Here is a 13,556-nt window from a genome sequence, read left to right as displayed (position 1 = left end):
GAAAATGCAAATGCCTCTACAAGCAGACTTTTAAAAGAAAAAGCAGAAGCAGCAAAGGCGTGGCCTCTGCTCATTTCTGCCTTCCAAACCTGTGCAAAGTAATGGCTGGACTTAAGTCACATCCAGAGTACATCCTGAGGTCAGGGGAGTCTGGGAAATGGGGTGTTTGGCTCTCCAGCCACTACAGTGCAGGAAGTGGCAGAAGGCATGTGGGGTGGACACTGGGGGCAGATCTACCAAACCCATCACAAAACCCCAATCCTGAGTTCTAGTCTTAAGCTCTGACAAAGAACCTATGTAGATGTAACTCTATTTGCAACCAATGAGTCCTCCGCTGACATTTCCTTATATTCCTCACATACCTGTATAATCCCTGACAGTTAAGAGGTAAACTATAAATTCCAATTGATTGAATGATTGGCTTAGAATATGTGACAATAGAGAAAGGCATTTATTTTTATTTTTCTGACTCATTGCTAGAAGTCACTGGGAAATGGCTTGTCCCTACAGCTGCAGCACAAAATATTTGCTGTTTATCTTAATGAGATCCCAGAGGGTCTTCTGAATCATCTGAGTAACAATAAGTTATATTCGGTAGCATTGTAGATTCAAGTACATTGTACAATACACTCATTTCTGGAAACTGATATAGGGAACCAAAACGCCCCTTTTTTTTCCATTCGCTTCAGAAAACAGAGAGCTTACTGTCTTAAGGAAAAGCACACTTTCATAGCCTCTTGCCTTGAAGTCAATAATGTGCCTTCCAGAAGAGTCCCAGTAGGCATAAGCAGTCAGTCTATCTTCCCCAAGCTATCTCCTTTCTTATCTGGAATTCAGTTGTCTTGAAACTCCTCAAGTCTCTGGAGTAATCATTGTGCCTGAAACAGAGAACATCTTTGTGTTTCTCAGAGGAACAACTGACTGTCCTTCAAATACTGCTCTCAGCACCAAGACCTATTGGTTTGGATGTATAAACCCCCATGTCACACAGTGTATCAAGTACTGGCCAGAACCCACACCTCGCACAGCCCACCAGCCTGCTCAGAATTTGGGAGAGCAAGGATCATCCTGTCCTTCCCCTGCCTTCAGTCAGAACTTTGCAAAATCACTCCTGACCTACAGGAACCCCACTGTGACTCGGAAATGATATGAGATACTAAACAGCCATTTTCTTCTCAAGTATCCCCTGTTACTTCCTAAGCTACTGATTGGAAGAGAAACGTAACTAATGAAAGGTGGAAAGGTTTTGTCTCTGAAGCACCCAGGAGACCTCGTCAAGGCCCATAAAGGCCCAAGAAAATGATACTGTGTTTACTAAAAAGTGAAGGATTTAGGAGGCCGCCCTCACCCAGCAAGGTGGCACACATTGACACGAGCAGACCAGATCTCTCTCCGTGAACAAAAAAGAAAGGAAATGGAGATAAGTATTCTAGTAATTCAATAGCTCCCCTTCCTCCTAAATCACTGGAATAATTGCCTCATTATTATTGCTTAGTAAAACTAATTATTGCTTAGTAGCTGCTCTGGCTTGGACCTTAAGAGACTTCTTCATGGTGGAGGGGTCTCCCATCTCCACATTCCTACTGTAAACTTCATGTTCCTGGGCAACGTACATAAAACCACCCTCCACTTTCTCTCCTTAAATACACTCAAATCCAAACTTTCCTGTCTAACCCAAAATTCTCGACTCTTGTCTATCAAGTAGCATCAGGACCCAGGGGCTCTTGGCTAGGATGGAGGTTTATGGCTCCAAAGGAAGGTATTTAATATGCTATTATTTTTAAAAGGAATCATGGACATTTAGACGCCATTTCTACTCTTTTTTATTCTTAAAAAGGGAAGAAGTGAGTAAGAGAAACCCCTCAGCGTCTTGTGCTAGAATCCTTTCCGGCTCTCAAGGCAAGCCCAGCTGTGTCTTGTTGTTTTGTTACATCTGCCTGTCATGTCTTTCAAATACTTCCCCTAACATGCACCAATGGAGGTTTCTGCACATTCTTGCTTTCCTGACCTAATTTGTGCCTTGCATTCATTCTCTCTCTTAAAACTGTCTAACCCCAAGCACACACATGCACACACACACACACACACAGAGGGATCCTTTGTCATGACCCCCAAATAGTCATAAAGAGAAATGACTTCAGAGCTAAATTGTGTCAATTCCATTGTAGCTCCACAATATAAAAACTGCTGAGGAAGTTCTATGCTTCCATTTCTTAATCCATAAGGACAATAATAGCATTTACCAGAAAAAGTTGTTTTTGAAGGTTCAATTATGAATGTTAATCAAGTGCTTAGAAAAAATGTCTGGCCTAAGGTGGTACTCAATGCATATTAGCTCTTATCGTTATGGGACATGGCATCTGAATAGTGTATTAAATAAGTGTATCCCCTTCCTGTCCTAACAAACAATGAAGCACTGGATTCTGGCCATACCTACATCCCCCTTCAGAGGAAAGTTGTCATGAGCAGTTCTTTCTGCATGAAGGTACCACAGCTAGGGAATTCCCTGGAGGTCCAGTGGTTAGGATTCCATGCTTTCACTGTCGCGGGCTCGGGTTCATCCCTGGTTGGGAAACTAAGATCCCACAAGCCACGTGGCGTGACCAAAAAAAAAGAGAGATGCTATAGCTAATGGTTACTGAGTCAAAAATGAGTGCCCAGGCCAAAGGCAATACATGTGTATGTAAGATGAACATGAGTAAGACCTGTTGCCCAGGAGATAACTTGACTTGAGATGCTCCCTACATGGAGCACTCCATATTGGGTGGTGACAACCCAGCCTGATGAGAACTCCTCTCTCTGAAACTTGGGATATAAAAGCACACAGGAAAGAAAGCAATAGGGATCTATTTGGAAGCAGTTGAAAAGATGACTGGATCACTAATGGGGTGATTATATTCTGAATGGCAATGATTCACTAAGTTATCCATGAAGCCAGCTGAACACTGAAGCCTGGGAAGCAGAAGATCTAGGGATGGCTTATGTGCTGAGATAATTTCCCACATTTTTTTCCTTATGGTGCGTGCTTGTCTTAAAACCTACCTCCTAAGCAGTGATTTTCAAACTTTAGTGTTAACAAGAACCTGTGAGGGCTTCCCTGTGGCGCAGTGGTTGAGAGTCCGCCTGCCGATGCAGGGGACACGGGTTTGTGTCCCGGTCCGGGAAGATCCCACATGCCGCGGAGCGGCTGGGCCTGTGAGCCATGGCCGCTGAGCCTGCGCTCCGCAACAGGAGAGGCCGCAACAGTGAGAGGCCCGTGTACCGCAAAAAAAAAAAAAAAAAAAAAAGCCTGTGAAGTGTGTTAAAATGTAGAATCTGGGCCCTCTCCCCAGGATTCTGGTTCAGTAGGACTGGAGTGGGGCCTCAGATAGGGCCGCTCTTTGTGGCCACACAAGTTATCCCTTGCACTCCTCTGGGGACACATTCATATTGACTATGATGTGTGTGCCTCCTGAGAGCTGTGCAGTGCACAACCTGCCCAGCTAAACATGGCAGCTATGCATAATTCTCATAGAAGTGGTTCCAAGTTCACACTAAGAAATATAATATTAAAGGTAACTTGGATATGTTCCCTTTTTGCTACCTAGAAGAATCCAGCAAATACTAGTTCCCTGCGGATCCACCCCAAGTCCTAGTTACTGTTCATATCTACTGGGTATCTACAGTTGGGAAGGGCTGAAGCAGAAGGAAAAGGACAGGCAGAGAAAGAACCAGTGCATTCGTGTTTTGTTACATACAGGAAGCTTCAACAAGAGGCTTGATGTCTAGTCAAAATAGATGTCCCTTCTGAGTGCCACTGGCTGTGAAATGATTGGAATGAAACCAAACACAAGGAGTGCAAAATGAATTGCTTATGAAAACCTTACAACACCCCAAGGCACTAGCATCGTGCTCCCAGCTCCCTGACCCTCATTAAAGATGTTTCTTTCCAGACCCATTAAGTGGTGAGGGTCTCAATATAGTTAGGAAATAGACTCCACAGGCCCCTGAAAGGATAACTGTGCTTCTGGAGAAAGGATTTATCATCTGTCAAGTGAGTTCAAGTCGATGGTTTTTTGTGGGGTTTTTTGTTTTTTGTTTCTTTTTGGGGGGAGATTTTAATGAGCCCAGTTACGTGCTGATTGGATAATAAAGAATTAGAAGACTCCATCCCAAGCTTCCCAAGGAGACTGAGGGGAAGAGGGACACAGTTCAAAGATACAAAGAAATTGGAGGACAAGGAAGAGAATATATCATCAAGTGCTAAGTTACTGACTGTCCATGCAATTGGAGTTCAGGAAACCAAGAGACCAGTGAGGCTACAAACGCCACAGGGAGGTCACTGAAGAATACTCCAGTGGCTACTTTCATAAACAGTGAAAATATCTGAGGTTTGAGGGAAGAAACAGACTTGCTCCTTTTCCTGTTGACTGGCATTTCCTTTGATCCCAGCATGGGGCCTGGTCATGCTCACTTCACATACTCTGGAGCTTTTTACTCCCATTTTCCTGAGCACATCTGACTTCTGCTACATGATTGCCTGAGCTTCTCAGACACTTGGCCTAGGACACCTACAAGAACAACTCAGCACTTGTGCAAACCTGGCAGTGTGAGGGAGTTAACATCTGGGGCTGATCCTTGGCCGGCTAGGGATGGGAGCTTGTGGGCCCCACTTGTGTCCCCTGAGTGCACAATTCTGAGATGCATTCCTCACGGCTCTCAGATGGTCCCAGAAAGATCAGGCCCCAGTTTCCCACAGCTGGGACTTGATTGTGAACTTCGTAGGAATTGTCTCCCCTTCTTTCTCTGTTTCCCCTCTTTCTAGTCCCCTAGTCCCATTCCCTGAGGTCACTTCCCAAACTACCTGCATACAAGCCCTTGTCTCTGGCTCTACCTTCTGGAATGAAGCCTGGCTAAGACAAGCTCTGAGAAAGATGATTTCTGATTCTGGAATTCAAATATTTTATGCTTGGCTGGCAAAGAACTCTGACACAGGGCTCCTCCCCTAAGCACACTCATCTCAGGACAGTTCAAACCAAAATACATGGTCTGCTTGATTTGAGGTTTTGCTAAAACTGAGATGTATTTCATGAAGGCCCAGAATATGAGGAAAAGGAGCAGGCGCAGGATTTTATACTTCTGAAGTTCCTATTATGTTCCTATTATGTGCTGTACATATTTGCATATTACTAACCGTTACATAAGTCTAATGAGGTAGGTAGAATCATCCCTCTTTTAGAGATGAGGAAACTGTGGCTCAAAGAGAGCAGGAAGTGACAGAATCAGGATTTGAGTTCAAGTCCAGGGCCTTCCAAATCCATAGCTTGCCCATTTACCTGATGCTTTCTCCCACACACTATTTTATGCATGGGGTTAGGTGCCTTTCTCTCAAGTGTATCAGTGCTCTTCATTAATTCTTGTTTTCAGGTTTGGAACCAGAAATCAGTGACCTGCAGCAACTGGTTGGCATTTTAATCTCTCCAGGTTGAGGGATGGAGGTGGCCCTTTAAGCAACAGTGAAAGCTCAGAATTCTAGAAAGCTGCTCACATCTGTGTGCTACACCCAGGCATTGAACACCAGCCTCAGTTTGGCTCTGGAAATGCAAGACAGCTCTCTGGCTGGTAATGAACACAGAACACGTGTCAGCCCTATCATGGCCCGGGGCTCAATGCTGAGCACACAGTAGGTACACAAGAAACACTTGCCAAATTACCTATAAGCTGTCAGAGCCAAAGCTCCATTTTCCTCCAAGCACCTGCTGAAGGTAATCCACTGTGGGCCACCTAACACATTTCTGTGTCATCCACATGTGCCCACTTGTACCTTCTACACATGAACCCCCAGAATAATAAGGATCTAAATAAAGACATTTATTAAAGTCACACAGTAGCATTCTGAGATTGAGAAACTCCCACCCGCCTCTCTTGCGCTCACATAGCTTCTGGAGGTTTATAACTCACAGGCCTTTGAGCCGTCACCATTTATAGCGTTTCTACAGGATTAACTAGCTCCCCACTGCTTTATGTCATCCTCTGTGCTTTTCCTGACTTTGTGTTTATTTACTAATTGGCTGACTCTGGTTGTTTCTTATTGATTTCCAAGTCAACCCAGAAAAAGTGATTCAAGTGCAGTGTATTGAAAACTCGGGTCTATATCCTCACACTGCTTCTTTGGCCACGGTGACCCTGTCACATCTCTGGGAATATCTGCTCTCGCCTTGCGTCTCCCAGCCTTGGTGAAGAAGGAATCAGAAGCACTAAACCCCCTAGAGTCAGCAATGCCACATTCATTTATTTGTACTTAATGAGATAGTAATGAGATACAACAACATTATTTCTACACAAGAAAAGTAGGCACTTTAATAACCGTAGTCGATTTTCTTGAGCACTTGGATGCCATGTAATTAGGACTCTCTATGCAGTGTCTCTCAAACTGTGGTCCTTCAACCAGCAGCATCAGAATTCCCTAGAATAATTGTTCAGAATATAGCTTCCTGGGCTCCATCTCAGACTTAATGAATCAGAATTTGAGTTTTTTGTTTTTTACAAGGTAACGGTCAACAAGGAGATTCTCATCACACTAAAGTTTAAGATCCCCTATGTATGGAGACCTGCATAGTCCTAAGTGCCAAGCAAAAATTTCATTGGTGCACATCACCTCTGCCTTGTCCAGCTCAGAGCTGTCAGCCCAGTTCTGACACTGTGTCACCTAATAACTCTTTCATTCTATGCACCATTCCATGTATTGGTGGTAGTGAAAAGAAACCAAGAAGAGAAGAAAAAGCAAAGAATTACAATCCAAGAAGTTCACCAATGAGCTGAGGAGGAAATTGACCCAAGAGTAGACTATGACAAGTAAGTCACTCTAAAAACATATGTATTTCAGCTATTTCCCACATCTGTGTATGGCCCTCAGTCGAAATTGGAATCCAATTTTGGTTCCAAAACCACAGTTATCCAAGAATACCTTGGAAGCAGGGAAGAGTTAACCTAATAACCTAATTTTCATTGGGAATGTAGGAGAAATCTGGCTTTATATCAAAGCCATGGGTTGTAATAATAACACTACCACCTTACATTTGAAAAGTAATTTATGGTTTCAAACAGTCTTTCAGGATAATATCTCATTTAAACTGCACTGTTGGAGATATCAAATTACAATTTATAGACTAAGGTTAACAACAAACCAGGATTTGGTTATCTCCCCAAATAATTTCTTTCAAACACACTGAGGTCTTGGAACTGGGTCAGAAGACATGCTTCAGCTATGATATAAGAAACATGCAAATTCTGACTCACAGGCTGAGTTTTCCAAGACAATCCTAATCTCCAGGTATGTAGTTAATGGCCAAAAAATATATATATCATGATTTGCCAGAATGAAAATTAGCTCCTCAGTTTCACTGGACTTGAGTGTGTAAGTTTTGTTAACAGAAGCACCTGCCATGGATCAGGTTCTAGGAGACATACCATGTCTTAAATCACTTCCTGAATTTATTCAAATCTGCCTGTCGAAGAAAGGTTTACTCTCATACATAATGCCTTTGACCACAAATAAAGTCTCTGCCATCTGTTTTCATGCTAGTAAACACAATTTGGAATCAGTGATGAAATAAATCCTATTCACATAAATCCAAATCTTGTTCTCTTACCCTGGGATATTTCCTGCTGAAATTACAAGAAAAAGAACTTCGTTAATTAAAATGATGAAGTGTGAACATGTGTTATTCAGGAATACCAATACCTCCATCTACATTTCCAAATTATTAACATTCACATAGTCCTCAGTGTTCATGTGTTTATTAAGATTTTTAAAATCAGAGCTTCAAATATCATCATTTTATAAGGTACCACGATACTCTGGGGGGTGGGAGGCGGTGTCTTAATTTTATATCTCCTTTTAGCTCTTTGCACCAAATATTTTAAGGATATTTATCACCACTTAAGTATCTTATCAAAATGGGAAGACATAGGCAGGTTAGACATTAAAGAACCTGTAGGGGACTTTAAGTCTGATTAGACAAAAGAAACATCATTATCATGGTTGATAAAGGCTGATTCTGAATCCTTAAATCCCACCCCATCATGACTTCTTCTCTGGACTTTTTTTTTTTTTTTTTGCCTTTTGAACTCTCTATTCTCTTATTGGTGTACAGAGGTTTCCTAAGATATGATATAGAAACAGGTTGAATGCAGAAAGGAATATGAGAATCTAGTGGTCTTCTAATAAGCCAGACTTTAAGGAGATTTGCAGAAATGTAAAACAACGATACTCTTCTTGCTAAGTTTTTTATTTTTGGAAAATATAGTTATTTTTCATAAATACATTATGTTAACATGTAATGAGCTTATCGTTATTTTTAAATGAATTAATAAATATTTCGGAAATTTCTCCATTTAATATTTAAGATGGTAAATATCAATGGATATAAGCAACATAAATAAAAGCTCTTTGATATTCTCAACAATTTTCAAGAGTGTAAAGGGGTCCTGAGATCAAAAATTTGAGAGGTCCAATCTAGTGCATTCCTCAGCTCCTGCATAATTCTGACCTTGACTCCACTTCCCTGTTTCTATGCTTTCTCTCCCTTATCTTGATGATTCTACTGACAGATTTTTGTATCCCACTTCTCCCCTCCTTCTTCCCTCCTGACTCTTCTCTGGATTACAACGAGGACACAGCTCAAGGGCAAATGCATAGTCTTCAATACAGCCTGGAGTTTTGCCCCAATCTCCTAGCCCTGCCCTGTGGAGCTGAGCTTTGAAGACCACCACCCCTCCCTTTCTTTTTTGGCCCCTTAGTGCCAGACCTAGAACAAGGGCAGGCTGAATAGCTTGTTATTTGGCTCATTTCTCTCTAGCCCTCACCATGTTCTTGACTCTCATAACTACCATGACCTTCCCCTGAACTAGCTCTCCATGCTTCTTTTCCCTGGTCCCACCCACAAGGACTTCCAAGGGGGTTGGGGTCATGCCCAGGCCCAGAAGTTCCTGGTACCTGACTTTCCATCATCCTAGGGAAGACAAGGGATGCAGGGTGGCTCTGTTTATCATCCCTTTGCTTCTCCCAGCGAAAGCCCCACCCTCTAGCAAGTTGGTCCTCTTGAGTGTAACTAATCCACAGCAGCATCCCTCCTTTTGGGGACAGAGTATGGGGAGGTGGGAGGAAGCTTCATCTCTGCATCTTGGAAACAACCTTATCAACCCAATATCTCAAGGCCACACATGAGTCAAAGGCCCTCTCTGCCACCTCTACTTCGGACCATGGCCTCACCATTCTCTCAGGACTGAACATTTCAGGTCATGCTCTTCCCTCTGCATCTTAAGTCTTTCACACCATCTCTCACATCTATAGCTTTCCATATTCACTGCTACCACTCTAATTCAGACTTTAATTCGCCTACCAGGATTTATTACCAGAGGCTCTTACTGGATTCCTTCATTCATCCATCAATCACTCTATCTCTCTGCTTCCAAATGTCTCTTCCTGAGCATCATTATCTTCATGTCACACTTACTTACCAACCTTCTGTATCTTCCTATTGCCTACAGACTGTGGTACAGGAAACTATTAACAGCATGGATTCTGGAGCTGGTCTATCTGGACTCCAATGCTGATTCTGCCACTTATTAACTCTGCTACTTTGGGCAAGTTACTCAGCCTCTCTGTGCCTCAGTGTCCTCCTCCTGAAATAGGGATAATATAGTACATATTGTACTCCATAGGATTAATGTGAGGGGTAAATGAATTCATATAGAACAGGGTCTGGTATTTAATAAGCATCCAGTAAGTGACAGCTATTATTACTATTGTTATAGAATGTGGTCCAAGCTCCTTGACCCAGCATGCATTGGCCTATACAAGCTGTACCCTGGAGCTGTACTCTTAAGATGGTAGATGCTCTCCTGGAGCCCCTCAACCAGCTTCCAAAACAAATTAGAAACCCCCTTCAGGTGATTGACATGGTGGCCAATGAGCCATTCTCTGCTCTAACAGAGTAAATATTTCATTTGAGTGAAGAGCCTAGAAGAAGTACAGAAAGCTGGGGAGGAGAAGTGGTTTTCTCCCTTCTGCCACTCCTGGGGACAGATGTTATGCTCTGAGAAGCCAGAAGGGAAGACTTGAGCTGATTGTAATCTAATGAAGCTACCAAATCAGTTTTACTTTCCAATACAGGATAATGACTGGTGAGACCCATGGGTCCTGAGTCAGGATTCTTTTAACTGGTAGCATTATCTGGGTCAGACCTGTCAGCCTCTATGGGGAATACTCTGGAAAATGTCATCTTCCAAGCCAGAGTGGGAGTAACACTTGCCACTAAACTGGTGGTGATGCCCATGGTATTTAGAGGATAATCTCTGAGTTCATGAGATGTAGCAGGTGAGCACAGAATGGGAAAGGAGAAGGAAGGAGGGCAAGTACACAGCATAAGAGACGAAAAAAGAACAATACAGGTGGAATGGGAGTCAAGGGAGAGGAGAGAGATGACTTTAAAAGAAAAAGAAAACAAAAAGAGTAGAGATTAAAGGAACTGGGTACTGGGGAATAGAGACATGTCTGGAAGGAAAATGAGAACTTCCAAGGGGCTTGAGTTCCTGATGGGCTCTGAAGACTTAAAATAGACAACAATACACAAGACAACAAGGACACCCCTTTGTATTCTAAGCAAGGTCATCTGTGAATATTTGTTAATAAGCTTAGTGACACACTATATGGAAGAATAATCTGGCAAATTAGAAAAACTGTGCACCAGCCAGTTGGATTCTTGAAGCCTCAGAGTCCTCTTCCTGCTCTAGTGGGCTAGTTACTTAGGAGTTCCCCCAACGCTCTAGTTCCTTCTACTGCTTGGAAACAAGGCTGGTTCAATGTGCTTACTTTTCCAGACAAACCCATCCCAGGGTTTGCCCCAAGGGTGGTAGCAGAGGGGCAGGGCCTCTGCCTCCCCGTCCCCTCCCATACCCCAGGCGACTCCTACACTTTCACTCTGGGCCTGCATGGATGGAGGAGGGCTTGGCAGCCCCAAATATGTTGTCGGGTAGTGATTTCGTCACCCCAAGTGACTGTGTCTCCACCAGTAGTCACCATCCCTCCACACTACCTTGTGGGCTTATATTTCTGAGCTATTTTTTCCTCATGAGAGTAATTTCATGAAAATACAAGTGAAAACAGCTTCTGTCACCTACAGAGTGAGGAACAGAGATCAGATTCACAGATCAGATTATCCTTTAGAGACCCTCCGCACTCCCACCCCAAAGGAAGACAAATAATGAAAATATGGGACAATGCCAAGGTGTGACATTTATTTAGGCAATATTTTTCAAAAGCCAAAACATTCTTCTCTATTAAAATTTCCAAACAGGAGATGGATGCATTTGTTGAAAATAAGGGAGGGGCGGAGGGGGGGTGTAATCAAATAAGATGACTCTTTAGACTAGAAGGCACTACTCAGTTTTCTTTTGCTTCTCCTAAAGTTTCTGAAAGTTAGCCAAGGGCAATGTAGCTTCTGTTTTGTTTTGTTTTTTCATTCACCTTAGGGCAATGACAGGGGCTTGGTGAGGATGAGATCCATGTTCCATGGCAATAGGTTAGATCCTTAGAGGGTTCCTGAGTTTTTTTCCACTTCGCCCCAACTCCAGGGCCACCACTCTAATCAAGCCACCATCACCCCTCCCCTGCTCCCCTGCCACGGCTTCCACTCTCTCCCCCTCTTTACCACCCGCTCTCCACCCGGCAGCCCGCGGGCAGGGCACTTCCTCTACCGCGCCCCCTGCCACTTACTGCCCCCGGTGCTTTTCCTTCCTAACCCAGTCCGCAGCTTGTAAACGTGTGATTGTGAAACGCTTTGACTAGTGGTTCCATCCCGCTTGACTGTAAACCTAGGAGAATGGGGACGGTTTGCAGCTTTAGTGCCTGGTTCAGTGCCTGTCACGGAAGGGCCGCGATCTATGGGGGCCTTCTAGATCAGATCACAAGGCTGTCGCGGAAGGAGCCGGAGTGAAGGAAGAGCTGCCAATCGAAGGCCTGGGGCGGGCCTATGACCTTAGCTGGCCAATCAGAATCCTGTCCTGAGTTGTTGAAAACTGGAGTGGAAAGGCTTCTGTCTTGGGTTGAGTTCTCCCAGAAGCAGACCCTGAGTTGCTGATTCAGGTGCAAGTGCTTTTTAAAGGAAATGCTTCCAGAAGAAAGCAGTAAGGAAAAGGGGGGAAGAAGGATAGGGAAGAAGCCAAGCAATGGAGCAGGCATCGAATCAGGAGGAGGGGGAGGCAACCCCGGAGCCCCAGTCTGGGCTGTTGAGGACGTGCGGTTAGTACTGGAAGGTCGGCCCAGGTAGCCCTAAGCTCCCGTCTCCCATCTCCTGTCTCTGCCTGGGGTCATGGGCTCTACATAAAAAGCTACCACAGCCACCTGCCTGGGCTTTTGTTCTGGCTCGCTTGTCACCCGCTTTCTCAGACTCTTTCTGCCTTGGTCGCCTCAGCTGAACCCACAGGTTTTGCATTTTGCTCTTTACCACCCGCACTGGTAACCTGGCTCCAGATGTTAGATCTGTGCGAATCCCCTGCCTGGTTCCTCGTGCTGCTTCCCAGGCATGAGATGCCCCCGTGGCTTCTACCCACATTCCTGGGAGGGAGATCCGAGGCTCAAAGACATTGCCTGACTCCAAGACCCTGTGCTGATTTGGGCTTAAAAGTGTTTTTTTATCTTATTGAAGGACAAACCTGGAATCTACTAAAATCTCTTGATATTTTAAAATTAACTAGATAGTTTCATCGAAGGCAGCTTAAATGACTATGAAGAGGGAAACTACCTTTTTAAGATTCATTGCTCCATTTCTTTCATCTGTCTCCATCACTGACCGTATGAGCTACCGCTTATTAATGGCAACGATATGTCAGGCTTCATGCATTCACACATACATTTCATTCTCAGTGTTAAAGAAGATAATTTCCCCAGAGTCACACAGCTGGTATTGGGAAAGGCTTAGATTCCAACGTGGGTCTATGTGACTCCAAACCCATGCTCTTTACTGCTTCACTCAACTTTTTTCAGCGATCGTATCTCCTGGGCTGAATGCCAAGATCTAAATCATGGGGATTTGGGAGTGTAAGGGGGAGAAACAGAGTAAATCTTTGGAAATGCTTCAGAAATGGTTTCTGTGTATCTGGGCAACATTCCATGACCAAAGGATCCCAAGTCCCTTACCACTGACAGTTCATTCATTCAACCTATACTTATAGAATACTCCTTGTGTTAGGCACTGGGTGTTTCTCAATGAACAGACAAAGACAAAAACACTGTGCTTGCTCATAGAATTTACATTCTAGGATGCAAGAAGGAGGCTTTGAAGGGAGGTAGGAAATAAACATAAAAAATTAAGTAAATTTTGTAGTGATCACTACTGGCAGGCAGAGAAGAGCAAAGTAAGGGAAATTTGGAGTGCAATTTAAAACAGGATGGTCACAGCAATCCCACTACTGGGCATATACCCTGAGAAAACCATAATTCAAAAAGAGCCATGTACCAAAATGTTCATTGCAGCTCTATTTACAATAGCCAGGACATGGAAGCAACCTAAGTG

This window comes from Mesoplodon mirus (assembly GCF_964341445.2).
Source record: "Mesoplodon mirus genome assembly, chromosome: 5".
Taxonomy (NCBI): Eukaryota; Metazoa; Chordata; class Mammalia; order Artiodactyla; family Ziphiidae; genus Mesoplodon; species Mesoplodon mirus.
Note: the sequence above shows the minus strand (reverse complement) of the source record.